Here is a 7,436-nt window from a genome sequence, read left to right as displayed (position 1 = left end):
GACATGCCTCCCACTACTTGATGTTCTTCTTGATCAACATGCTAAGTAGAGTGGAGAGTGTACGGTTCTTCACATCCGTTTGGCCGTCTATTTGAGGATGGTATGCCGAAGAGAACAGTAGCTTGATTCCGAGCTTGGCGCATAGGGTCTTCCAAAAGTAACTCAAGAACTTGACGTCGCGGTCCGAGACAATCGTCTTGGGCACTCCATGAAGTCACAAGATTTCCCTACAAAAGAGATTGGCAATATGTGAAGCATCGTCTATCTTGTTGCAAGGGATAAAATGTGCCATCTTAGAAAATCGGTCCACAACAACAAAGACGGAATCCTTGCCATTTTGAGTTCTAGGCAAACCAAGTACAAAATCCATGCTAATGTCTTCCCAAGGTTGATAAGTAATTGGAAGGGGCATGTAAAGACCATGTGATTGAGCTTTAGACTTATCTTTGCGACATGTAGAGCAACAGTTGGTGAAGCGTGATACGTCACGGAACATCTTGGGCCAAAAGTAGGTTTTGGAGAGCGTGGCGAAAGTCTTGTCGCGTCCAAAGTGTCCCATGAGTCCGCCGCCATGAGCCTCTTGCAAAAGGAGCAAACAAAGAGAAGACTCGGGAATGCAAAGTTTGTTAGCTCTCATAAGATAATCATCCTTTATGTAGTATCGTTCCCAAGACGTGTGTGTCAAACACTTAGCATAAGGAGTAGCAAAAGAAGGATCATGCTCATACAAGTCTTTTATATGCTCAAAACCAATAACATTCAACTCAAGTTGAGTTACAAGTGTGCATATGCATGAAAGCGCATCCGCAACTACATTTTCTTTACCCTTAATGTACTTGATCACATATGGGAAAGATTCAATAAATTCACTCCATTTGGCATGACGCTTGTTCAACTTAGTTTGACCTTTTAAGTACTTAAGCATTTCATGATCGGTATGGATGACAAACTCATGAGGTCTAAGGTAATGTTCCCAAACATCTAGCACACACACTAAAGCATATAATTTTTTGTCATAGATTGGATAGTTAAGTTGAGCACCGAAGAGGTTTTCACTAAAATATGCAATGGCTCGTTTTTTTGCATCAAAACTCCGCCAATTCTGGTACCACTTGCATCACAATGAACCTCAAAAGTTTTCTCAAAGTTGGGCAAAGCAAGAATTGTAGCATGAGTAAGAAAAGACTTGAGATCATCAAAAGCGGTGGATTGCAAAGATCCCCAAACAAAAGGAGCATTCTTCTTACTCAAGGAATGCAAAGGAGCGGCAATTGTGCTAAAGTTTTTCACAAAGCGGCGATAAAATCCTGCAAGACCAAGAAAACTGCGCACTTGTTGCAAATTGGTGGGTTGGGGCCAATTTTTAATTGCCGTAATCTTAGTTTCATCAACATGGACACCCTTGGAAGAGACAACAAAACCCAAGAAAACCACTTTGTCAACACCACACGTGCATTTTTTCAAGTTTGCTTAAAGGCGTTCCTTGCGAAGGGTTTGCAAAACAGATTTAACATGATTAATATGCTCTTTCATGGTTTTTCTAAACACAAGAATATCATCAAAGTAAACCACAACAAAGACTCCAATGTAAGGTCGAAGCACATGAAGCATAAGACGCACGAAAGTACCGGGAGCTTCCGATAGACCCATAGGCATAACTAACCACTCATATAAGCCAAATTTTGTTTTGAAAGCAGTTTTCCATTCATCACCCTCTTGTATGCGGATTTGATAACAGCCACTTTTAAGATCAATTTTTGAGAAAAAGTTGGCTCCGCTAAGATCATCAAGCATATCATCTAAGCGAGGAATGGGATGCCTATAGCGAACGGTAATAGCATTTATAGGTCTACAATCAGAACGCAAGCGGAAACTTCCATCGGGCTTAGGCACAAGTATAACGGGAACGGCACAAGGGCTTAAGCTTTCACGTACATGACCGTTGTCGATGAGTTGTTGTACTTGCCATTGTATTTCCTTAGTTTCTTCGGGGTTGACACGGTATGGAGCTTTGTTTGGAAGTGGTGCTCCGGGGATGAGGTCGATTCGATGCTCAATGCCTCGAAGAGGAGGTAGACCGGAGGTAGCTCATCGGGGAAAACATCTTGGAATTCCTGCAAAATAGATTGAAACACTAAAGGTAGCTCGTGAGAAGTGTTAGTTGTTGGCTCTCCATCTTTGCACACAAGGACAAAGTGCATCACACTCGATGGGTTCTCACACACTTCTCTCATCTCACTTTTTGTGGCAAATAGGATGAGGTTTTTCTCTCTAGGCGAAGAGGCGCTCAAGTTTGGCTTGTGGCTCTCACTCTCTTTTGGGTGGGTCACTTTTTCACTCTTCTCTCCATGATTGGTGGCTTGCTTGTCGGCTTTCACTTGACTAGGAGACATAGGTCATAGCACATATTCCTTCCCTTTCATTTTGAAGCTATAATGATTGGTGCTCCCATTGTGTATGACACCACGGTCGAATTGCCATGGTCGACCAAGAAGAAGGTGGCAAACGGTCATTGGGACCACATCACACTTCAAAGTGTCTTCATATGCACCAATTCTGAAGGAGACTTGGACCATATGATCGACTCGAATGGTGCCGGAGTCACTTAGCCATTGGACTTTGTAGGGTTGCGGGTGCTTCCTATTGACCAATTGAAGCTTGGAGCATAGTTCTTCACTTGCCAAGTTGTGGCAACTACCTCCATCGATGATGACCTTGACGGACCTTCCATTGATGCCGGCCTTTGTGTGGAAGTTGTGGCATCGTTGGTCTTCTTCTTGTTGATATTGAAGAGTCAAGACTTTGGAGACAACGAGAGCGGGGCTCTAATCCTCATCACAAAAGACTTGATCATCTTCATCCTCGTTCACACGCCGGTGCATGGCCACTTGCTCAAGGGCTTCCATCTCCTCTTCACTCATGGAGTCATATGTACCATCGTCGTTGAGGATCATGGTGCGCTTGTTCATGCATTGGAAGGACTTGTGGCCTCGGCCGCCGCAAGTGAAACACTTGAAGGAGCTTGTTTTGACGGTCTCATCGGTCGGAGTAGATGATGAAGCACGCGGCTTGAAGTTGCTTGTAGTAGGAGGAAGGCGACTTGAACTTGTCGAAGTTTTCTTGTAACTTGACTTGTCATCGTTCCTTGGAGAAGGCTTGGTTGATGTAGATGTTGGAGGAGTCATTGAAGCTTGGTTGTTGGAGAAACCGTAGGTCTTGGATGAGTACTTGGTGTACTTGAAGTCATCTTGCACTTGACGTTCGGCCTTGGTAGCTTGATGTACAAGCTCAATGAGTTTGGAGTATGGTTGGAAGTCGGCAATCTTCTTGATGGAATGATTGAGTCCATTCAAGAAACGTGCCATAGTTTCCTCATCATCTTCCGTGACATTGGCTCGAATCATGGCTATCTCCATTTCCTTTTAGTATTCTTCAAAACTCTTTGTTCCTTGTTTGAGGAGTTGTAGCTTCTTGAAGAGATCGCGGTTGTAGTAGGTTGGCACAAAGCGTGCTCACATGACATCCTTCATTTGTTCCCAAGTGTTGATTGTAGGTTCACCTCTTGCTTGTCGTCGTTCAATTACTTGTTCCCACCATATGAGCACATAGTCTTGGAACTCAAGTGATGCCATAGCGATCTTCTTCTCTTCCTCATAATTGTGCAAACGAAAGATTTTGTCGACCTTCAATGCCCATGAGAGGTACTCTTCGGGATCATTGCTTCCATTGAACTTGGGCATTGTGAACTTGAGCTTGCCATAGCGTTGCTCTTTATTGTGTTGTTGGCGATGGTGATGATGACGCCCTTGATGTGGTAGGTAATCATCCTCATGTTGTTCTTGCCGCGGAGGAATTCCATTATCAACTTGCTCTTGTTGAACGTGCGGTTGAGGTGGAGCTTGACGAGCTTGTGGAGGAGCTTGTGGAGCTTGACGTTCCACATGCGGTTGCTAGTTCCTCTCTTGGATTTCTTCGCGAAGAGCTTCTTCTTGATTGCGCCGCTCGCGATTGCGGTTGGCGATGGCTCGACTTGATTCTTGAAGGGCACGTTGCGCCTCAAGAGCTTGCGCTTCATATTGTTGTTGTTGAAGATGTTGAGCCTCGGCGTCTTGTTCCTCTTGGTGTAGACGCACTCGTTCTTCCTCTTGGCGACGTAGACGTTGTCGTTCTTGAGCTTGAGCAAAAGCGACTTGGTTTGATTGAGGACGAGGTAGATTCTCGTCGACTTGCTCTTGCGAATGCTTGTCATGTAGCGGGTTGCGAGACGCATGATGGTCTTGACATGCTGCTTGTCGAAGAGTGTTCGATGACGGTGTACTTGAGTCGGAGAAGGTGTCGTCGGAGTGTCGACTCGAGCGGCTCCGTCTTGAGGATGAAGAACTGGAAGGACGCCGGTTCCTCATGAAGGCGCGGATCTCATCCATTCTTGCATCATTCTCTTGCTTTTGAGCGTCGAATTTGTTGTCGAAGTTGTCCCTCATTGCTTGTTGCTCTTGATGCAATGCCTTTTGAGCTCCAAATAGGTGGCTCTTGGTGACGAATGATGACATGTCGTTGTCAAACTCGATGAGTGGTGGATTGGTAGAAGAACTTGGCCTATCCATCATTCCAAGCAAAATGTAAGTGCTAGAAGGAAAAGAACGTGTACCAAATGTACCTTGACCGAAGTTGAAGATGAATCAAGTTCACTCAAATGCGGACAAGGAAATAGCACTGTTGGTACCAATTCTTGTCGGTTCTCACACCTACACACGTAAAAGCTTATGGTGGAGCTTGGTTAGTATGGTGGCACAAAATTTGATGCAATAGTAAGTGAGCTTCAATAATGTTGGAAAAGATTCACAAATTTGCAAATGCAACAAGTAGACCAAGCAAGTATGGGTACACGGAAACACATATGCAAATAGATAAATGGAATTGTGCAATCCAAAAGTGAGCCAAAATGTGGAAACCACGAAAATGCTCTTGTTGCACAATACTAGAGAGACGCTAGCACGATTGCACAATAGGCGGATACGCAAACTTGTGCACAACCTAGACGGCAAAAATGCAACGATCTCTATCCCAAGTATGCTATATGTATGATATTTCGGTGCTATAATCCAAGATGATCGGATATGACAATCTTAATGTTGTATGATGCTATGGTTCTTGCTTATAAGCTCTTTGCTTATCTTTCCTCTTTGCTTAAAAGCTTGTGTGGCTCTTTCACTTTTGAGCTCTTTTCTTATGCAAAATCTCACGAACCAAGATAACAATCGTGTATGCTATGACAACTTTGTGACACACAAGTTGATCTCAAGATATGCACCACTATTGTATGGTATGTATGCTATGGCGTATGATCACTAATGTGCACAAGTCACATTGCCAGCAATACTCAATGGCTAGTCTCGATGGGTAAGCAACGCAAAATATGGTAATGTGGGTATCAATGCAATTGCAAGGTATGACAAAGATGTCGTCGATGTTACCGTCCTTGACGATGATGACTAGTCAATGGAGATGAGCGGTGGTGATGATGAAGTCGAACCGTACCTAGATAGCCGAAACACAATAGGACACGGGAAACCACAACCCAAACTCTCAAAGACCAAAACGTGTCAAAATCGACATAGGAGGTATCGGTTAGCGGTGGTGGTGTTTGTGGAAGGTGGCACGAGTATGCGGAAGTAGACGTGGGCTCCGGGTAAAATTGGGCGAGGATATCGTGGATGGTGGCGCGGGAGTGGAGCTGTTGTTGCCAGGGGCCGGATGTCCGGGCCAACTGCTGGATGTCCAGTGCGTCGAATGTCCGGTGGATTCTGGCGGATGTCCGGGCTCCTGGATCGGGGACGAACGCGATGAACTCCACGGGAAAAATTGCAACTCCGGGGCAAAATTTGGACGAATTGGTGGATGGAAAAGGGTGGGGAGGGTGGGGAAAGCTAGATCCACACGCAGCAACACAAATCCATGGACCAAATCCAAAAAAATCTCAACTCACCAACAAATCACAAAAAAATTTGGGGCTATTTTAGGTGGGGAATTTTCGGATTTAGGATGAAAACAACAAAATTAAGCTAGAAAACATGGGGTAGGGGCTCCAAAAACGTGATCAACATGGCTCATGATACCAAGATGATGTAGGGCGGAACCCTATGTGGACAATCTTTCACATTTGGAGGGGATCCTACTGGGATTCACGAAGAACACACGGAGGCACAAAGGGAGAACACGGGAAAAACGAGAGAGAAACACTAAACCGACATAGAATCAATCACACGAGTGCTAGATCACCGAACACAAAGAGATACACGAGATCCAAAGTCAACAAAGGTAAGGATACAAAGGGAACCGATCTTCTCCGTGAGGAGGTCTTGAATCTGCGAGGGGATATTCCCACGAGGGGGTCTTGAATCCAAGTAGATCTTCTCCGAGGAGGCCGCGGTCTCTCACGAAGAGGAGATCCGATGGATGAGCGAGGGTCTATATCTAATTTGAGCTAAATCAATGCTAACCCTAAAACGTATGGGAGGAGGGAGTATATATAGTCAAAGGGGCGAAGGGATACATGGGTCATGGCCCAAAGGAGCTGCGCGCAAGCAGGGGGTGCCGGATGTCCGGGCGTCGGGCCGGATGTCCGGTGGCTCGCAAGGTGCCGGATGTCCGGGCTAGAGGTGCCAGATGTCCGGTGCTTCTGGAGGGGCCGGATGTCCGGTGCATAGGCCAGATGTCCGGGCTGTAGGGGCCATCTTCAGTGTATTCGGGAAGCCTTGCCCGGATATCCAGGCGGGAGGCCGGATGTCCGGTCTGGACGCCGGATGTCCGGCCGCTGTAGCCTTCTTCTGCAGGGGCTGGCCGTGTAGATCTCCAAGGGCTGGATGTCCGGTGCTTGGAAGCTGCTTTTGCCTTCTTCCATTGGTTCTCTTCGTCCGTGAACTTGGGGTCTTGTCCATCTTCATGTGCATCCTCGGGAGGGTCCTCTTGGTACCTAATCATGCACAACATTCCAGATTGAGGTAGTAGCCATGTCTCGAGAGGGTCATATGATATATCGCTAAGAAGAGAAGTCACCTCGGTCTCGAGAGCTCGAGTTCGTGCTCTAGTCATGGGTCCTCTTGGTGCTTGGTGAGGCGATGGAAGGTCCATGGGGATGACCGAAGGATGATCCGCATCACAAAGGCACACGCCTCATAATCCTGCCAATGTTAAATAGTATTTAGTATGAGAAGTCGCATTAAATCAAGTAAAATGATGAACTTAGCACTAACCTATAAGGGCCAACTGAAAAACCGCCTACCAATGTCGAATCCCTCCTTGCATACACGTCGAGCAGGAGTGTGCTCGTGCACACAACTCAAATTTTGGTACTTCTAGGTGGCGCAAAACTCAGAGTCGAACTTGTGTTGCGGGATAGTGGAGTCATGCTCCGGATTCAGCGGCAGATCACTTTC

Source organism: Triticum dicoccoides, chromosome 7B, assembly GCF_002162155.2.
Source record: "Triticum dicoccoides isolate Atlit2015 ecotype Zavitan chromosome 7B, WEW_v2.0, whole genome shotgun sequence".
Lineage (NCBI taxonomy): Eukaryota > Viridiplantae > Streptophyta > Magnoliopsida > Poales > Poaceae > Triticum > Triticum dicoccoides.
Note: the sequence above shows the minus strand (reverse complement) of the source record.